General features: G+C 41.8%; 1 protein-coding gene across 4 annotated transcripts in view; it reads right to left on the bottom strand.

Annotated features, from left to right (window-relative positions):
* Positions 1-21,631, bottom strand: part of FSTL4 (follistatin like 4) — a 695,481-nt gene that overhangs the window by 81,933 nt on the left and 591,917 nt on the right. The window lies entirely within an intron of this gene.

The raw sequence follows: 21,631 nt of genomic DNA, 5'->3' as shown, positions 1-21,631 counted from the left end.
TAACATCTCGCCCAAGGCAAGGAATTGGGGGATGATCCTGGATGCCTCCCTTACAATGAAGGCACAGGTCTCAGGCTCTACGCTGGCCTGCCCTTGTCTATGACCCAGAAACTCCAGCTGGTACAGAACGCAGCTGCTAGGGTCCTCACTGGTTCATTTTGGAGGACCCATATCCAGTCAGTGCTGAAGCAGCTGCATTGATTACCAGTCATGGACTGGATCAAATTCAAGGATTTGGTTTTGACCTTTAAGGCCATCTGCAGCTTGGACCCAGCCTATATGAGGGACCGCTTGTCTGCTTATGCCCCCCACGGGACACTTCACTCTGTGGGTACTAATTTGTTAGTGGTCCCTGGCCCCAGAGAATTATGCCTGGCCTCGACCTGGGCAAGGGCCTTTTCAGTCCTGGCCCAGACCTGGCAGAATGAGCTCCACAGAGAACTGAGGCCCCTGACGGTGCTGGAGAAGTCCCACAGGGCCTGTAAAACAGTGCTCCCCCACCAGGTCTTTGTTTGAGGCTAGGTTAGCAAGATCGATGGGCCTACTTCACCATAACATAATACTGTCATGGTGACAGCTGTGCCATGGGTTCACCAAAAGTCAGACACAACTAAATGGCTGACAACAACAAAAATACTAATCCTAACCTCATCTAAACCTAGACTTAACCCCCCATCTTCACACTGTCCCTCTAACTAGGACTCAGTTTATTTTCTGAGAAAAATGTAATGCAAATATGTGTAGTATTGATACAAAAAAGGGAAATTATATATTGCTAAAAAATTGGAAAAAAATTATACTTAACCCTAACCCTCCCTAACACTAACTATAACCCTTCCTTATCCCTAATACTTGCATTAATCATAAAATCTCCCTAAAATAACCCCAGCCCTAAACTAAATGTAATCCTAATCTAACCCTAATATTATCTAACCCTAACCCTACTTCTAGCCTAGCCTACCATAAACATACTGCATATTTAGTTTATGATGTAGAAAAATCTTATATAAATGTTGTCTGTCTGTCTATCTATCTTTACCCTAGCCTTAACTTTAACTGTATCCCTAACCATATTAATACCTGAAAAAATATTTAAAATATTTATACCTAACCTTCTGTAACACTAACCCTAATATTTCCTTAACCCTAATGCTAATGCTAAGCCTAAACCCTCCCTAACTGAAATCCCTTACTTTTATCCTAACCTAACCTTAATATCGTGTATCTATTGCCTGCACAGTATCACTATCCAATATTTAGTTTATTGTACATAAAATGTAATGTAAAGTATGATGGATGGATACAAAGAAATTATTTATACCATCTTTAACCGCTCCTCACGGAGCGGATAAAATAAAAGAGTAAGGGCTCCGTCGGCGGGCCCTGTCTGGGATGAGGAAGGGTGCCGATAGGCCCCTTCCCCCAGACTGACAATTGGAGGGGCCAATCGGCAGGCGCAAAGCGTCTGCTGATTGGGCGGTTTGCGATTGGTCCCTTGCCGCCGGACTGACAAATCGGGAGGCGCGATTAACCCTAACTGTAAGCTAAACTAATCCTAGGTGTAAACTGCACGGAGCTTTTATTCCAATCCCAGGTCGATTCAGTCCCTGCCATCTGCACAGAATGTGATTTCCATTTGGATTTTGGGCAATTAAAATTTTCCTTCTGCAGCAAGAAAGATTGATCTGGAGTGACCCTACCTTTATTGTGTGATATTTTAGAGTGCTTTAAACCCTCAATATTTTTAAAATCCAGATTAGGATGGTAGAGAACCTCTGATAGGCTACACCTGCTCATGTGACAAGCTTGCCTTAGGCCCATTATGCACGGCCACCGAAACGGTGATTTCGGGTCACATGGAAAACGCGGAGGGGGAAGACGCGACGCATACCGGTTATACACGGGGCGGGGCGCGACGGCGGCAAAACCCAGAGTAACCGATTATGCACGCGCCGATCCGGGCGCCGCTTCTGGTTGCGCCCCGCTCACCCGGAAGCTGCGCTTTCTTCCGCGTTTCACTGACGCGGCTTTTTCGGCGGCATGCACCGAAGCTGCAGCCGGTTGCAGCCGGCTCCGTGCGTTATCCGTGATTTTAGTCGCCGCCATTCCACCCCGAATGTGCGCTAAAACCCCCGTGCATAATGGGTCATAAAGGAGAAGCCCCTAATTTCTCTCAACTTCTGTCAGTCCTGGATTTTTTCTCCCTTCTCTGCCTTTTTCTATCCTCTCCCCTCCCCTCCAAGAAAAGAAAGAGGCTACCTGCTTGGTTCCTCTCCCCCCCTTCAAGAAAAGAAAGAAAGAGGCTTGGCTCCCCCCCCCTTCTGAGCCTCCCTAACCACGTGCAGAACACTTTCCTGTTTCAATGGGGAGGGGGGGGAGAGGAAGACCCAAGTTCAAAGTGATCTGGATTCAACAGGATTGACAATGGAATAAACAAAGTAAGTGCAGACTCTGCCCTAATCTTCAACTAACTTTAGTTCTTGGGGTCAATAGTTTTTTTTACTTTATCCAGTATATCTATCCAGTAATCAGTTTATTATGTAGGAAAATATAATGTAAAAATAAAGTATTTATGAGAGATAAACAAAAATAAAAATTATTTATGTCAATTTTTTAAAAAATATTTTTTTACCTAATCCTAACCCTCCCTAACCCTAATTCCAATCCTTTCCTAAACCTAATACTTACGTTAACTCTAACCCCTCTTTAAACCTAATTCTCCCTAAAATAACCTTAATCTTAATGTAACCATAACCCTAAGACAACCTAATTGTAACTCTAAGTCTAACATAAATTAACCCTAGTACTTAGTGTCTACCATAAGCACATTGTTTCTCTATTCAGTCTCTGTTTATTGTGTGGGAAAATGCATTGTAAATATAAAGTCTGTAGGATGGATACTACCCCCCCTACAATTATTTATAACTTTAAAATATTTTTATACTAATCCTAACACTCTCTAACTCTAACACGACCATAACATGTGCTCATGGCTTTAATTTTTCAGGAAATCATGCTTCTATATTATCTTTAGTGCCATATTCACACAGATGGTAAACTCATTCATTCTTTGGTCTCCCTTTGTTCTTTTATTTTGAAATAAAAGTCTGTATTCGATAGTGAGTTTCTTTTACATTATACAAATACTCTTGGAGAAGAATATTGCTTAAATGATCCCCAAACACTTTCAAGCTTTGTTAGTTTAAAACTAGTGCTCCAAATTGATCTCAACTTGCTTTTGTATTCAATAATGTTTTAAAAGCCACTACTATGAACAATTAAAAAAATAGTGCCTGGCATGCTGTCAACTACTTTTCAGTAGTTGACACTAATGTCCATACTGGTTCACCTACCATATTTCTGGACTATGGCTTAATAATGGTAGGCTTTGTGCCTTTAGGGTATGGTGGAACCTCTGTGTGGGACAGAAATTCACATGTCCTACTTTATGTCTTCCCTTGAGTTTCTCCTTCTCCTGGCACCAGCTTCCAGTAGTTGATAAATGCCTGTTTAAAAGGTAACATGAAAGGCCCTGTCAACTTCTTAATTTGATGATGACCAAGTGCTGCTATTGACTGTAATTGCCAGCAGCTGTCAAAAGGTTGATGTCAATCTCAGCTAATGACAGTGGCTTAGCCTTTAGCCCATCAAACTTATCAAATGTGAAACCTTCTACCTGAAAGAAGAAGTGAGCAGTTTTGTTGAGCTGCAAGATCTGTGTTGACACAAGGCATGGACACAGGCTCTGTAATCATATCCATTAAAAGCCAAATTGAGAAGTGTAACAAATGTTCATGAAATTTCTTGGGAGACCCATTACGCTTTTCCAAGTTTTATTGTACAGTCAGTTTGCAAGAGATTAATAGGTTTGATGCCAAGCAGAGGGTGAATTTCAAAGAAGAAGGACTGCAACATGAAAAGGCCCCTTTCTTTGTGATTTTCCATCAATTCTTTGAACACCTGGGGATGAGCTGTTTGCTACAGCTGTCCAATACTTTGGCCTCAAACAGTAATGTGAGGATTGTATCCTGGGCTCAGAAACAAACCGGATGAATTAGGATCATTAATTACAGGTGTGCATATGATCTAAAACATATCTGCCAACAAGCTTGCCAATATATTCTGAGACAGCTGACTTTCAAACTGAGACAGCTGACTTTCAAACCGAGTCAGCCGTATAAGTGAATTGAAGTAATTTCATCTAAAAGTGACTATGACATAGATAATGGCGATCGGATCTCAGGGATGAACTACAATTGGCAAATCAACTGTTTTTTAGTTCTCCTGTCAGTAAGCAAGGATACCTCTATTTTGTGATGACACCCTATCTCTAGACCTTGAAATCAGGGACCCAATAAATTAATTTGCTGTTATAATTGGGGTTTATGGGACTGCATAATCTTCTATTCTTCAATGAGGGTAATGACTCTGGTTCCACCTGCCATTCCCCTGACCTATAATGGAGGGATTATTGGCTTTAAGGAATCACACACAACAAACTAAAAAACAAATTTATTTCATTGATATGCATAATTTGGTTGTCTCCCCCCCCCCTTTTTTTTAAATCTTCTTCAATCCTCTAAGTATTATAGTAGTGAAATTACTGGAGAGCTGGAACCTGAGAAAGTATAACAATTACAAAGCGACTTCGCAACTAACAACAACGCATTCCTTGCCGTGACGAGGGGGCAAACTAGCCTATTGCAGAGGCACGATGATGGGTCTACTTAGCCTACTCCAGTATAGAAGGCCCTACGAGAGCCCTATACGCAGCTTTCATTGATTTAGCCACAGCTTTTGACTCCATTGATAGGGACAGACTCTGGTCAAAGCTGAGGGAAACTAACATCGATAAACGCCTACTGTTTCTGATGCATGAACTGCACTCAGGCACCCACACAAAAATTAGGGTAGGTGCTTCAGGCTCTCTAACTAATGAAATTGCAGTAAGGAAAGGGGTAAAGCAGGGGTGTGTATTAGCCCCTCTGCTTTTCAATATTTATATCAACGATATAGTTCAAAGACTATCGGGCCCAGAATTTGTACCCTCTTCTGTTGGTCAGCAAAAGGTCTCTATCCTGCTTTATGCAGATGACATGGTCCTGGTTTCCCTTACAAGAGTTGGTCTGAAAAAGCTACTTAACAACTTGGGTACTTATTGTAAGGAAGAGTCCCTTTCCATCAACTACACAAAAACAAAAGATATGGTTTTTAGGAAAAGACCTAAAAAATTTATCTGGAGTATAAACAATATTCCTATAGAACAGTGTAGTACATTTAAATATCTTGGAATCACTTACAGTGAGACCCTAAACTGGAATGCCCACCTTGCAACTATAAAGGCCTCTGGTCTAAAAATCATTGGAGCCATTCTGAGATTTTATTACACCAGGGGAGGATTTCTAGTTGACCCAGCTCTAAAGCTCTTTGTAGCCAAGGTCATTCCTCACCTACTATATGGCATTGACATCTGGGGCTGGAAAGAACAAATAATCAATAGCTTGGAGCCCATTCAGAACTTATTCTTCAGACGTATCCTGCCTCTTCCAAAAGGGTCCCCTGCAGCCCTGATGAGGGCAGAGCTTGGTTTCCCCTCACTCAAAGCCCGTGCCCACTTAGCTATTCTGAAATCTTGGAAGAAAGACATCACAACCAAATTAGATTCTTTAAGCCATCAAAGTTTTAAGCTCTTATTGAGCAAAGACAGGACTCAGTCTGATTTTTTTAGCTCCATTCTTTCACGCTATACCATACCAGATGACTTACTGCATACATCAGCCAATATTTCTGATTTACGTGATTGGGTGTTCAAAGCTGACTCACTGATTGATCACTCTTCAATACAGCTATCACAAGCAGCCCCATGGTATAAAACAATTTAAAAAGACCATTCTAGAGCATCATATTTAGTAAATATAACAACACGTAATCTTAGAATGGCCCTAACATCTTTGCGGTTTGAAATGATGCCATCAGCCATGCTCTCTGGGCGATATCTCCGAATACCCACAGCCCAACGCCTGTGCATATGTGGAAATCCATCTGTGGAGGACCTGCCCCACTATGTTTTGGCTTGTCCCCTGTACTCCAAACCCAGGGACAAATTCCTTGCCAAGTTATTACCAAACTCTCACCCTATTTCTGATTTTAACAAAGTCACCTATCTGTTATCAGATGTTGACCCCTATATCTCATATAGGGTGGCACTTTTTGCTCTGGCTGCCAGGAAGATTCGATTTTTACAGGAACCTCCACCTTGATACACCATTTTATCCCTTTTATTGTAACTTAGTTGTCCATGTTTACATTTTTAGGTACACAATATTGGAGAAATATTGTTTTATTTATTTATATTTGTGCCATATTGTTTTAATTGTGTTTTGTAATGGCCTTTGGCTACATACAATAAATGTTATCGTATCGTATCAATTACAAAGCAGATTTCTTGCTGGTCCAGACTCCTAATACGAGACAGAAAGCTTTCAACTTTTAACTGCTTTTGACAGGAATAGCACCTAAACCATCCCTATCTTCAAAACCCCTAATGGACTCCCTGCCTAACCAGCAGACCTCAGTGAGAAAAGTGGACTATAGCTGGGCTATTTCATGTGCCCCAGAGCTGTTTGGCACAAAGCATCATTTAAATACTTTCCCTGCCTTCTCCGCTGCCTGTGAAGGCTGAGGGAGGCATTTAAAGGGTGCTCTGTGCCCCAGTTTGGCACTTTGTGCAAAACTGCTGAAACCCTTGGTCCTAACACTGGAAGCCTAACATTTAAAGAATCACCAATAAAACATGCCTACTCGTTTGTTTTTCTTAATTACCTCCTACAATGTATTTAAGTAAATACTATGAGCATTTTTATTCCAGTCCATTCAATGTGAAAACACCTGTTTTATTTGATAGCTACTGTGCCACAAAACTATAATGCTTACAAAAAAAATGTATCTGAGGATGCTTCACAACAAAATTACCCCAACATTTAATTATGCAAAACTTGCAATGTCTGTCACTTTGAAAATTACTTTCTCCATGCTCATCAAATTGTTCTTAATCTTAATTCTTACAATAGATTCATGAGTGATTCATGTTAAAAAATAAATTTCCAAATTAGTCATGGACTCCTAAATCATTTTCTTTGTCCCTTTTAATAATTCACTTCCAGAGACAAGCTGGAAGTGTATGCTTCATTAACATTACTTGTTCTTGACATTATGCATGCTTCCCATTTCTGTAATTTTAAGAAAGCAAAAGTCCCAACTGCTATGAAACACCTGCAACTGCAATACAATTGTACCTTCTGTTATTTTTCCTATTTTATGCAGGTTCCATAGTTAACCAGTTATGGTGTGCATTCTCTCCCTCATTTCCCAGGTAGCAGAAAGCATCTACAGAAGAAGGAGAAAGAGAGTGCATGCCAAACACCTGTGTCAAGGTCTTTTGTGTGGCACAGAGCACCCTTTAAATGCCTCCCTCAACCTTCACAGGCAGTGGAGAAAGCAGGGAATGTATTTAAATGATGCTTTGTGCCAAACAGCTGACCATGACATATCAGTTATTTGACATGCGTTCTATTCTTACCCTAGGCAGCAGATAGCCTTATCATGTCATCTCCCCTATGTGCCCCCCCCCCCAAGATTTCTCAGCCATTGGAGAACATCTCCATGCCTGAGATGGCTTTTATGGAGGCATTTAAAGGGCTCTCCCCCCAGCTTTCTCTGGCATTTGAGAGCATCTCTGTGCCTCAGAAAGTTGGTGGGAGGCATTTAAAGGGTGTACAATCACACTTTCTCTCTACCACCAGCCTTTTCAAGCACTGGAGAGCATCTCTGTGCTTGAGAAGGCTGGATGGAAGGTATTTAAAGGTGTACAATTGTGTGCTTTCTCCACAATTGTGTGCTTCCCCCCCCCAAGAGCCTTCTCAGGCATTAGAGAACATCTCCATGCCTGAGAAAGCTGGGCAGAAAGCATTTAAAGGGTCTGCCAAACAGATGATCAAGACATATCAGCTGTTTGGCACACATGCTCTCCTCCCAGCCTTCTCAGTCATCAGAGATGCTGTACACCAAGGGTCATCAACCCCTGGTCTGCGGCCCGCTACCGGACCACGAAGGCCTCGGTAACGGGCCACCATGCCTGCCTCTCTCCCCCCCGCAGCGAGGAGCTCACCAGGCTGTGAGAGAAGCGGCCACTTTGCTCGCGGCCCGGCTAGCTTTATGCTGTGAGAGGGTGGGGAAGAGGCAGGCGCAGCCACTGGCACACCGGCGGACACAAACGTGCATGTGCGGTACCCGGCCGCTGGCTCTTCCCCACCCCTGGAGGTGGTCCTCAACCCTAAAAAGGTTGGGGACCGCTACTCTACACTGCCTGAGAAAGCTTGAGGTGTGTGTGTTAAACTGGTTGAATTGTGGCCAAATTGCAACTTAATCACCGCTGATTCTGCCAGTTTAAAAACAGGGATGGACAATTTGGCTCAGATATATCCAAAAAGTACCCAAATCAGCATTGATTTGAGTACTTTTTAGCATATCTGAACAATTCCTAACTTCAACTATCCTTGCATTGGCTCGGTAAATGTGCTTGAGTCATGTTGTAGAAATGAGATTCCTAGACCTCATAAATGGCTCGTGCAGTGGAATAGTTGGTCACAGAATCAACCAGAGAGTTAGTGGTCTTGGATATGGTTATGAGTAGCTCTCAAAACCTGTTGATAGATGTAAAGGCTGTTACACAAATTGGGAAATGTGATCACAATATTAAGTTCAGCATTAAGTTCCATGAAAAATTACCCCTAAAATCCACAAGTATAACGGTTGATTTCAAAAGAGGGAACTTTATAAAAGAAGGGTAATAGTATAATGTTAGCTAAGAGGCTCTTGTTGCGCAGAGTGGTAAGATTTATTTATTTATTTATTTATTTATTTATTTATTTATTTATTTATTTATTTATTTATTTATTTATTTATTTATTTATTTATTTATTTATATACCGCCCTCCCCTGAGAGTCAGGGCAGTTTACATGGAACTGGGATAAAAACATTACAGTACAGATAACAGATAGCAGTCATGCAGTCTGAGAGCTCTGCCCATAAAGCTGGGAGTTCTATCCCAGCAGCCAGCTCAAGGTTGACTCAGCCTTCCATCCTTCCGAGGTCGGTAAAATGAGTACCCAGCTTGCTGGGGGGTAAATTGGTAATGACTGGGGAAGGCACTGGCAAACCACCCCGTATTGAGTCTGCCATGAAAACGCTAGAGGGCGTCACCTCAAGGGTCAGACATCTGACATCTGCTTGCACAGGGGATACCTTTACCTTTACCTTTATAATGTTAGCTGAAGGACAGTCAAAACCAGCAGCATTTTTAAACCTTTTGACTGTGGAGGACTTCCTGAAATAATTTTTCAGTGATGTCAGCTGGCCACATCCCCTGCCACACCCAGCAGTGATATCACTACCTGTACCCTTAGCTCTTGTTTTGCTTCCTCCCACTGCCTTTACTACTACTATTACTACTACTCTGCTCATATAGGTCAGAAAGAAGACTAGGAGCTGAAAGTACATCCTGGACCCCTCCCCCCATGCGATTTCAAAGTATCCATGAACCCCTGGTTGGGAATCCTTATCCTAAAGGATGCTTGTAAGCTCCTGAAAACCACACTAATTGAAGCCCAAATACAATGCCTTCCACAGGTTAGGGAAGGCATTGCCACATCTGAAAGAAAGCACTTGTGTTAACAATGCAAGTCAAGGAAACTACAAAAAATAAAGAGGTTTCTTTTAAAAAGTGGAAAGTCTATTCCAGTTAATTGAACCACAGGCTCTGGCAAAAGTCAATGATCAGACATGCAAAAAGAGATTTTGAGGAGTTTGGAGGATTGCTAAAATCATCAGGGCCAATAGCAAACATTTTAAAATATATATCCAGAGCAGGAAACTAGCCTGAGAAGTAATGGGGCCGTGGGATGACAAATGAATCAAGGGATTGCTAAAGTAAGATGGGGAGATAGCAGAGAAGCTTAATGACTTACATTGCTTCCATGTTATGAAAAATGCAAATAACCAACCATTGGTAAACAGCAAATTCTCACTATATTTTTATATACTTAATGAAGGAAGGAAAGGAAACACCAGAGTAAATGTGATAGACACAACTGTCGTGTAAAGCAGCTCTGCGATGTTACTGTTTTAGTGCTTTTTTTCTTAGTCCTTTCAAGATCTGTCCTTTCAAGATCCCTCTTCACAAGTAACGAGTGTAAATGTCCCTGACAGTTTTTGAGCAAAGGACAACAGGGGAAGAAGACAAAATAACCCAAAGGAAAGCACTGGAGAAAAATATGAAAGGATAAACAGTTATTTTTTCCCCACCTTATATGTCTATTTTTGAGGAAAAACCTCCTTTCTCATCATGTTCCCACAGAAATTTAGTTCTCAACTGTACAGTTGCCTAGAATGAGTCCAGTTGAACATTAGAACAAAATTGTATGCCTTTAATCCCACATCACAGTATCACTATAAGGTACATAAGGCTGACAGAAATTTACCCAAAGATTATTTATTGAGTTTATGGTTGATTATATCTCTTTAAATTCTGATTTCTTGGCCCAAGTCCTAGTTAATATGTCTTGCCCAACACTAAATTTCTGCTGCATTATGCCTTTGAAGATATTTGCATGTGAACAGTTTGCAACTAGCACTACCCTTACTATATTTTTCAGAGGAATTGGTACACACAAATGACAGTAGTGAACAAATTATATTTTGCAATTTGAGAACTCCTGGGAGCAAGGTAGCAAAAGGAAACAATTGATTTTCCATCAAAAGCTTGGGAGAATGAGTTTTCAGTTTCAAAGAATATCTGCCTGCCTAAGTTAAATTCTCTAGTGCTCTTTATGAAAACCCCCAAAGTAAAATGCTTCCTTACAGATGCTCCTAAACTGAATCTGGATAGAACTAATAAATTTCATTCCAGCACCCATGCCCTGTCATAGATAAGGGGGAAAATCATGTGTGATGAAAACCATATTTCTCTGCTACTGACTGAATGTGGTAAAGGTCTGGGATGCACCTCAACTATCCATTCAGGCTCTCTGCCTACCCGGGGGCTATTGTTGGATGAGCACCCTCCCCTCCTCGAGCCAGGCTTTCATAAAATACATCTAAAACATCTCAGTCTGTTTATCTGGCTCTCTGGACTGTTGTTTTTCTTATTTAAGGCAAAACAAATGAATAGAATTGAAGAATTCAGTTTTAATTGAATGTTAGTGTTTACATGCTGTTATTTTCTATCTTGTACTTTTTACTATTGTATACCACAAGAACCTCTTGTGGCGCAGAGTGGTAAGCGGCTGAAAGGCTGTCTGAAAGCTATGCCCATGAGGTTGGGAGTTCAATCCCAGCAGCCAGCTCAAGGTTGACTCAGCCTTCCATCCTTCTACCCAGCTTGCTGGGATGTAAACGGTAATGACTGGGGAAGGCACTGGCAAACCACCCTGTATTGAGTCTGCCATGAAAACACTGGAGGGCGTCACCCCAAGGGTCAGATATGACTCGGTGCTTGCACAGGGGATACCTTTACCTTTACCACCCCAGGACCAATTTTTGGAAAGAGCAGTCTAGAAATCTCTATATAAACAAATACATTTATTTATTTATAATCATATTTATATACCACCACTCCCAGGAATCCTGGCTTGTGGCAGTTTACTTATAAGATAAAAACCCCATACATATAAAAACCAAGTAAGACATTCTAATAATAAAATTCTAACCCAATGTATCAAAAAGATAATTTCAATTTACAAAGATGGCAGAGTAAATACTAACTGCATACCGATGACACCTTAGCCCATAGTTCCTTACCAACTGGACCAGAGAGCACATGAAGATGTTAAAAAGGGTAGGGGATAGTATCACCCCCTGTGGTACTCCACAAGAGAGCAACAAAAGGATTTGATAATTCTTCACCTACTACCACCCTCTGTGACCTGTTCTCAAGAAAGTAGGCCAGTCACTGCAGGGCTATCCCTCCAATCCCTGTGTCATCTAGATGGCACACCAATATCTTGTGGTCAACCACGTCAAATGCAAACAAAAGATCAAACAGCACGAGAATGGAAGACCCACCTCTTTCCAGTTGGCGCCAGAGATCATTCATCAAGGCAACCAACACAGTCTCCACCCCATGGCCAGGATGGAAGCCAGACTGGTTTGGATCCATAGCCGAAATTTTCTCCAAAAATGCCAGGAGATTGTTGACAATATCTCTCAGAGGAACACATATCTACCAGTTGCCTGATTTGAGCAACCAGGCTGGACAGGGATCAAGGGGCCAAATGGTCACCCTCACTGATCCCAGCAATTTGTCCACTTCAGATAAAGAGAGCTGCCTGAAGCCATCAAACCTAATTCCCTTTGACAGCCACAGAACCTCTAGTTTGCAATCTGTATCAACTGTGGCAGTAAAGTCGTGGCGGAGCAACAAGACTTTTATCTGCAAAAAAAGCTCGCTAAAGCCTCTCAGCCTAATTTCAATTCAGTACTATTTGAGTGTCCTTCTTCCAGGGTGGAAAGACTCTGAACTACCCTAAACAATTGTGCCAGGCTAGAATTAGCAGTGAAATTATCTCGTTTTGCCACTTTTACTGCCATCTCATTTGCCCCCATAAGAGTGCAATGAGATGTCCTTGCTGCTTCTTCACAAGTCTTCTGCAACACTCACTCTAGCCATCTAACCTCCCTCTCCTGAAACTCTGAGGGAAATCAAGGAGCCTGTTTGAGGCAAGGGCGGAGAGGGCACTCAGGAGCAATCTTGCCAATGGCAGCCAACAGGCAGGACGGCCAGTCCTCCACCAAAGCCTCCAATGAGATGACAGAGGGCATCAGGTCCCACAGAGCATTCAGAAATCCATCAGATTCCATAAGTCCCCATGGGCAGTTAAAATTCCTCCGTCACCCAAACAGGGAGGGGATGGTGTCCTGAGTCTAACCTTCAGACCGTGGTTTTCAGATCATGTAATGAGGTTATTTGCCACCAGATCTACATCTACTCCTGAACTAAAGACCAAATCAAGAGTGTGGCCATCCTGATGAGTGGGACCAGCAACAATCTGCGATTACCCCAGTGTCTCCATGTCTGACACCAGGTCCGGGCCAGGTCTCAGGGATGGCAAGTCCGCATGGACACTGAAGTCCCCCAGAATCAACGAACTGGGGAATTGCAATGCCCAAACAGCTGCTGTCTTCAATAGGCCCAGCAGGGCATCTGTGGGGGGGGGGCAGTGGGTGAATGGTAAACTATCCAGATACCCACATTCTCAACTGATTCCCAACTCAAGCTGACACACTCCTCCCCTGAGAACAAGGCAGCCAGTAGTGGTCTGAAGGTATAGCTGTTCTGGATAGGATCGCCACCCCCCACACCATGTAACTAAGGTTGATGGAAGACCGAGAACCCAGACAGATCTTTTAAGGCAACAGTTTTGCCTTCTCGCATCCAGGTCTCAGTCACACATTGTCTTACCTACACTGAATTTGGCAAAATTTTATGCAAAGTCAGCCCAGGTTCCAAAATGTGTTTGTTTTGAAGACATAATTGTACCACCTCTTATCCTGGAATATAAATCTAATAATTTTATAAGGTGAGACACTGCCATTCACTGTAATATTTTAAAACTATCCCATGTTTTAGATATGCATATAGAAGAAAATAAGTCCTGGTAATGATTCTTATCTCTGGAGGAAGTTGATATCACTTCTTTTAACAAATTAGCATACAAGAACACAGCACAACATCGTTTCACTTTTTTGGGACATAAAATTATACACTAAAGAAGGAATAATAATAAAAAAATCTGTTAGATGCTGCATCTATTCATTATTGGATAGTGCACTATGTGTGTACTATGGATTTCCAATATGGATGCACTCATCCAAGTGTGAATGATTGCTGTAACACATAATTGAGGAGAGGAGAATGAGTTAAGCCATTTTTGGGTCACCATTGCAAAGAAAACAAGGTAAAAATAAATAAATATCCAGTGATAGCCAAAGCACTATGACATCTAGAATCATAGAGTGGGAAGGGGGCATAAAGTTCATCTAGTACAACTCACTGTTCAATGCAGAATCAGCCTAAAGCATTCAGGATAAGTATATATCCAGGTGCAGCTTGAAGACTGTCATTGAGGGGGAGCATACCACCTCCTTAGGCAATTGATTTCACTGCTAAACTACTCTATGAAATCCCACCTCCCCCCGGATATCTAGCTGATATTGTTCTCCACATTGTTTAGACCCATTACTGCAGGCTCTATCCTCTGCTACCAACAGGAACTTTTAAGTAACAACTTTTCAAATATTAAAAAGACTCATTATGCATAGGCTGGGAAATGCAGTCTGGCGCCTGCATGACGGCGGGGCTAATCCCTGCTTATGCATGATGTCAGCACTGTCCAGGCCCCCTCTTGGCCCTGGCCCCTCTTGGCCCTGGCCAGGCCCCCCCTGGCCCTTGGCCCTCTGATGGCCTGTGGCAAGGGAACACGGATTCTTCCATGTTCCCTTCCTTGCTGTGGTAGCCATCAGAGGCCCGCCTGGGCCAGGCCTGTGCATAAGGGAAGAGCCAGGCCTTCAAGTCATAGCTCCTTCCTCTCACCTATGGTGCCCCTACAGGGACACAAAACACCCCGTTCAGCTTCGCAGTGCTGCAGAACTGAACAGGGTATTCTCCCCCCTTCCACAATGGTAGGAAAGTGGCATGCCACTCTCCCACCATCATGTGGTGGGATCACCATGAGGTGCAGCAGAACCCACCCAGAGTTGTGCATGCAGTGCACACACACAGCTTCACAGAAGAAGCTGCTCTCTTGCTGTCACTGTGCATAATTGGTCAAAGACAGCAATCATGTACCCTCTCAACTAGGTTTGGGTGCTTTGGCCACCGAAGCAGCCGTTCATGCCCGAAAAAGCCAGCGCCACATAGTGGGGGGTTAGCGCCGGCGTGCAAGTCACCGATGCACACAGGTGCTGACCTGCGTGCATGCACCAACTGGTGTGCTGCACCACCCCTCCCCCTCACACCACGCCACTGGCTGCTTCGGATGTGAATGGCCGCTTCAGCAGCCGAAGCACCCAGCCCTACTCTCAACCTTCTCTTCTCTAGGCTGAACATTCCCTTTCCTCATGGGGTTGCTCTCCTCTGAACCTGCCCAATTTTGTCCACATCCTTTTTGAAGTGAGGCCTCCAGAACTGCACACAGGACTCCAGTACTCCAGGTGGGGTCTAACCAATACAGTGTGATTTTGATGTGATGCCTCCATTAATACAGCCCCAAACTGCATTTGCCTTCTTTACCGCCAAATCATGCAGTCTGCTGATATTTAGCTTGCAGTCCACAAGTATTCAAGACCACGTTCACACACACTGCTATCCAGAAGTGTATCTCCTATCCAGTTTTCATGGTTTTCATTTTTGTGTCCCAGATGTAGAACTCTATGCTTTTCCTTATTGAACTGCATCTTGTTCTTATTTGCCCAATTTTACAGGGTGTTCCGATCTTTATCTTCTGGGGTGTTCACTACTCCTCCTATTTTGAGGCCTCCCGCAAATTCAATAAGGTACAATGATGCTCTGTCAAGTCCTATGGATTCCCATGGAAGAGTTAAATCTGTCTTAACTCTTGGTTAAGCAGCGGCATGTGGAAATGACAAACCCATGCTAAGTCTTGCTCAGTATTATGGTATAATATCATCATTATACTATGGTATAATGTCATCTCTCACTTCATGCCATATATTCAGGTAAAAGGTGAAAAAAAGTTCTAGGAGCCATTAGGCTCAACTCTTGTTTCCCTATTCTTCCCTCTGCCCCCCCCCCTTTTCCCTCCTCACTGGGCTCTCAGCATGCATGTACACACTGTAGTCTGTTCCCAGGAAGTGGAGAGTATCCATCCTGAAATTATCTCTTCTTTAAAATGTTATGGCTCTAGTGAATAGTTCTGGCCTTCTTTTGGCTACAAAGTGAAAAAAATGTAGCTTTTGCTTTGTTCTAACTGTTCTATGAAGATAAAAGTCCTTCTACTGTGAGAATAGCAAATGGCAGGAAAATAAAGTGTTAATGGGAGCAAGGAGGTGTCTATATGTATCCTAGGCCTGGACAAGCCAGTTGTTTTTAGCAATAGCCTTTCTATTTTGATGCTTCCAGATGTATCCTTTTGGACACAATAAACTCTGAACTCTTTTCTAAGAAGAATATCTCAGTTGTCTCCTCTGGCTTTGTTTGTGATGGAGTCTTTATTTTTATTATATACATTTGTCCACTTAATTAAATTGTCTAGAGAAACAACAGGTCGCTTTTAATTACTTCTTTTCAAAACTGGGAAAGTATCTGCCATTAATCAATAAATTTACATTTTTATTGCCCCAAAGTTTTTGTGACTGAAAATTGAATCCAAAGGACTGATTGTCCTAGTAAAGAATTATCAAACGGCATATGGTATGGTTTACTACTTTGCTACTAACTTACGTTCTCCTTATAGCTGTACTCTTATCTTATGATCCCTGTTCCATTGTCTGAGGAAGTGTGCATGCACATGACAGCTCATGCCTTGAATAAATCCTTGTTGGTCTTAAAGGTGCCATTGGACTCAAATTTTGTAGTCAAATAATGTGTCTCTTAAGTTTGGCACTGTGTGTCATGATTTTAAAAGTCTCACTTCGGTGAGAGATTGAGATTGACATGACTTCAGATATCTGAAGTGAATCATACCTCAGTGATCCATAAGACTTTTCAAGCGATTTTTAATGCTAGCATTTCAAAAATCCACTCTGATATGATATTGTTACAAATGGAGGCTTAGTTTTTCACTGTAGTTGACTACACCGTTTGCCTTAACCCAGACACTACCCCCTGCTCCCATTAGCTTCTGTTTTTCTCTCAATGGTTTCAAAACAGGACTTCCTGCCAGTGACAAGAGTGTGGAAGGATCACAGCAGAATCTGGAAGCCAAAGAGTTTGCAAGGCACTGCATTTATTGTCTAGCCAGCCACCTGAAGGGTTTCAATCTCTCTAGAAGACTGAGGATGTTCTACAATTTGTTCTGCATTACCTTCTCCCTGGTATGCTGTAAATCAGTAAAGCTAGCAAAAAACCTTTTTGGGAAGCAGGAAACTAAGTGACAATCATTTTCACTGCAGGAAGGTCATTGCCAGGAGTTGGTCACTTACTACCACACAAGCACACCTGTTTTCTTCTGCCTCATTTGTGCTACATTAACACAAGAATTACAACTAGACTGTTTCAGTCATTGTCATGTACTTTAAAAAAATTTTTTTCTAAGCACACTGACTTGACTGTTTTCTTATGTACCCTCTACAACATTGGTGTTCATTACTATTAAATATGTTGTGCTGTCAGTTAAGGCAATCTTGAATGTTTGGGATGCCATTTTTGCTGCTAGGCTGTCACAAAATTGTTAAGAATTTAGCAGACAAGAGAAATTACTATGTTGCTTTTGAAAGTTTGTTCAATGAACAAGAAGTGATTGGGTTTTTTATTTTTCTGTTTGTTTCCTATCAAGAGAGTGTAGAAAAGGAAAAAAGGAATATAAAACAAGAGAGATTTTTGTCACTTGATCTAAATTTCTGTGTATGTTGGGGATTATAGTCCAACTTTATCCATTTCTATTTCCGTTTAGATTACATGCCTGCCTTTGACCACTATAAGTACAAAGGAACTGGGCTGACAGCAGTATCAGATCATTCTGAGTCAAGGATTTTCAACCACAACCTGTCCTTATTTTGGTATCATTTTTGGATCAGTGTTAGATTTCCAAAGAGCAAGCCTTAATTGAAATACGATATGTGGATTTTTTTAAGTGTCTGAAAATTCTCTAAGCTCATATGTGATTTTAAATGTGCCAGAAGCAGGGAGGATTTCCTTGAAGTTAAAAGGTACAATTAATCTCCTGTTGCACTTCCAATTAACTAAATTGCTAACCTTATTGTGAAAAATAGAAATGCAATTGAGTTGCTGCTTGAGGCATGCTAAAAGGGTGGGGAATGAAGTAATTTAATTAACTGACTTCAAGTACATTAAGAAGCATAGTGCCTTTCCCCCTCAGTACCTTTAAATAGATCATTGAATAATGTGGATTTTTTGTTCTCACAAGAGGCATAATTCAGTTTCTCCAATTTTCAAACTTTCTAGAAGGATTCAGACTCTGACTGTCTTTTGACTGGCAAAGGACCCAAACAATCCCTTTTTCAAGAAAAGTCTTGTTCTTGATATATTACTTTAATATATTTCCTTAATATGTTGCCATATTTATCTGTGGTTGTTTCCTACAACACTCCAAATTATGCCTATAATGGGCAGACCACACACATGATATGGTTTTCACATGGTGTCCCAGCCCTGAGGTCATTGCCATCAAAATAATAATATTTTATACACCTCTGATGTGATCTCCCCATTAGAGATTGTAGTCAGATCATGGAAGTAGTGCCATTCTGCTTCTTGACTTCGGTCAGAAATAGGATGTACAAGAGCATTATTAGTTGCTATTCTAGGGTGTTTCTTGAAGGACATTTTTTGATTTCTTAGAGACCTTTTTAGGACAGCTTGCTATTTCTCATGATCTCTGCTCGTCTTTTTGATTTAATTCAGTTGGCACAAGCATAACTGTGGCAGTACTGGGATTAGAGGGACAGCCTTGCGATGGCTGATCTCCTTTATGTGGAACCGGACACAAAGGGTTGCTATAGGGGAAGAGCTGTCTGCTCCTTTTGTGCTCCCTTGTGAGTATACTCTCCCCCACACTTTTTAACATCTATATTAAAGTGACCAGATTTTAACATTGGTAAAACACTCCATTGTTTTACCATTGACTGTGTGTGTGGGGGGGGGGGGTTCTTGATTAAAAATTTGATCTATATGGAGCAACAAAAAGTTTCATAGAATGCATAGAATGCAAAAATAGTATTGTAATATATATATATATATATATATATATATATAAATTTCAACAGAAGTACAATAAGTGGGACAATCTGGTCACCTTAATCTATATGCACCCTCTGGCACAGCTGGTCCAAGCTTTGGACTGGGTTGTCATCAGTAAGCAGATGACACCCAACTCTATCTCCTGATGGATGAATGGGTGCCCCCCCCCTGGAAAAATTTGCCAATTGTTTGGAAGCAGTGTCTGGATGGCTCAGGAAGAGTCGCCTGAAACTCAGTCCCTCCAAGATGGATGTCTTTTGGCTGGGTAGAAGGGGACAGGACCAGGAAACCTGCCTGGATTGGGTGTAGCTTGTGGCTGTACCTGCAGCCAGGAACTTGGGAGTGATCTTTGATGCCTCCCTATCTGTGGAGGATCAGATCATGAAAGTAGCCCACTTTTTCCACACACGCGAAGCTTGGCTGCTAGCATCCTACCTGTCTACAGACCACCTGACAATGGTGATTCATGCAACCACTTCCAGATTAGACTTTTGTAACTTGTTTTATGCAGGCCTTCCCTTGTCTCTGACCTGGAAATTACGGCTGTTGCAAAATGCAGCTGCTAGGGTCCTCACAAGGGCATCTTGGAGGGCCAAAGTCCAGACTATGGCAAGGCAGCTATATGGGTTGCTGATTGGCTTCTGGATCAGGTTCAAGGGCTTGGTACTTACCTGTGGCCTGGGCCCTGCTTATCTGAGGGATGCTCGTCTCCTTATGCCCCTCACAGGGCTCTTCACTCTGCGGGTAGGAATTTTCTGGTTGTCTCCAGCCCCTTTCACTCACTTGTATGTCTTTTGAGTGACATCATAGCTACCTGTATTATGTACTTGTATTATGAATTTTCGTTTTTGTAGAAATGCTATGCTCTGGCCCCAAAGAAGTGTGCCTGGCCTCGACCAGAGCCAAGGCCTTATCAGTCCAGGATCCAGCCTGACGGAACGAGCTGCCATCAGAGGTCTGGGCTCTTCCGGAGCACCCAGATTCTTCAAGGGCCAGCAAGACTGTCCTCTTTGACCAGGCATTTGGTTGAGGCCAAGCTTGCACACTTACGACCTGAAAGGGCCTACCTGCCTAACTCCCTGCTCAGGCCTTTGCCTGCACTATTCCCCTACTATCAAATCCAGGAGAATTATCTTAATCTCACTGGCCTCAACATCCAGTCCGGGAGATAACTGATGGAGCGATTATAGTGTGTTATAGTTGACTTTTAAGATTTTAAAGTTTTATTGTAAAATTATATCTTCTACTGTAAGCTCCCCGGAGACTTTTTCGAAGCAGGGCAGCCTAGAAGTCCAAATAAATAAACAAACAAACAAATAAATAAAAATATTATCTCAATTTTTATTAATTGGGTTATTATATTAATTATTATAAGACATTGATTGATTAATAGAACCCAGATTTTAATTCTGGATTAAAACTGTGGTCACCCTTCAATTCTAGAATTCACAGAATAGTAGGCAATAATATTGTATCTACATGTAGCTCAATTAACATTGTTTGCTGCTATCTAGCTCTGCCTCTGCCCAGTAAATCAGCACTAGGGCTGGAATTGTGCTTTCTGGGCAACAGTAATTGCTGTGTAATCTGCTCACAGCTGTAAACTTGTATCTCATGCAAATTTCAGAAGGTAGGATTTTTGACCATTTTCCCCTTTCACTGTGTGCATTCAATCACGCTGCTTCTGCATGTCTCCTGCCGCACCACTACCCCTACCCCCAGAGCAACATTTTAGGAAGTATTTTGGTCTGTAGCAGGAGAAGGGTGGTGAGGAAGTCCTATTCCATACTGTAAGATCTAAGCCATTCACCTGCATCAGGAAATCCTTGCATGTCATTATTTTCTTTCTCACTGCACATATTCTGGAAGACAGAATGAAGAATGTGGCACAGCTCTACACAATGGTGTACAGTGTGGGAATTGATGCTGTAAGATAAGTGGCATCTGTAACATTGTGCAGTTTGAAAATGTACCACCTTCAAGATCATGTCTGTGGTAAAAATGATCATTGCATAAGTTTAGACAAATTAAATATGTGAATGAATAATGAGAACCATCTATAGTTTTGTTACTTTCCATAGAGTTGTAACTGTTGGATCATTAGGATCCTCTCTAATTGCATTTGAGATCATAGTCTCTAGTGCTAAAGAAATGAAAGAATAGTTAGCAAGGAATTATCAACGTATCTTAACAAAAGACTGATTGCCTGGAAATAACATACCAGAATCGCAGAATCCAATCAGAATAAGTTTTTTAAGGGATACAGTGATTGGAAATGGAAAAGGATTCTGACTATTTACCTTGTGTGTCTATCTTCTTTCTCCTAAAAATAACAAAATTACGTGCCGTATTCTAGTTTGGTATTCAAATAATAACAACAAATATAACCAACAGTTTAAAAAAATGGCACCACATTTTTTTCTGTTGCCCTGGTAGCACTAATGCTGAGGAGGGTCTCTTGAAGGGAAAAATCAGCAGTTGCGTGGGGGTCCTTAACTGCAAATCTTACGCATGGGATATGTATTTGCTGCCATAATCTGTACAACATTTTGGAGCTACTAAAAGAGAACTTTCCCTGAAAAACAATATTTAAAATACACTGGTAATTCTCTGAGTTTAAAATCATTTTTTCATTA

This window comes from Paroedura picta, chromosome 3, assembly GCF_049243985.1.
Source record: "Paroedura picta isolate Pp20150507F chromosome 3, Ppicta_v3.0, whole genome shotgun sequence".
In the NCBI taxonomy this organism is placed as follows: Eukaryota; Metazoa; Chordata; class Lepidosauria; order Squamata; family Gekkonidae; genus Paroedura; species Paroedura picta.
Note: the sequence above shows the minus strand (reverse complement) of the source record. Positions and strands in the feature narration are given on the sequence as shown.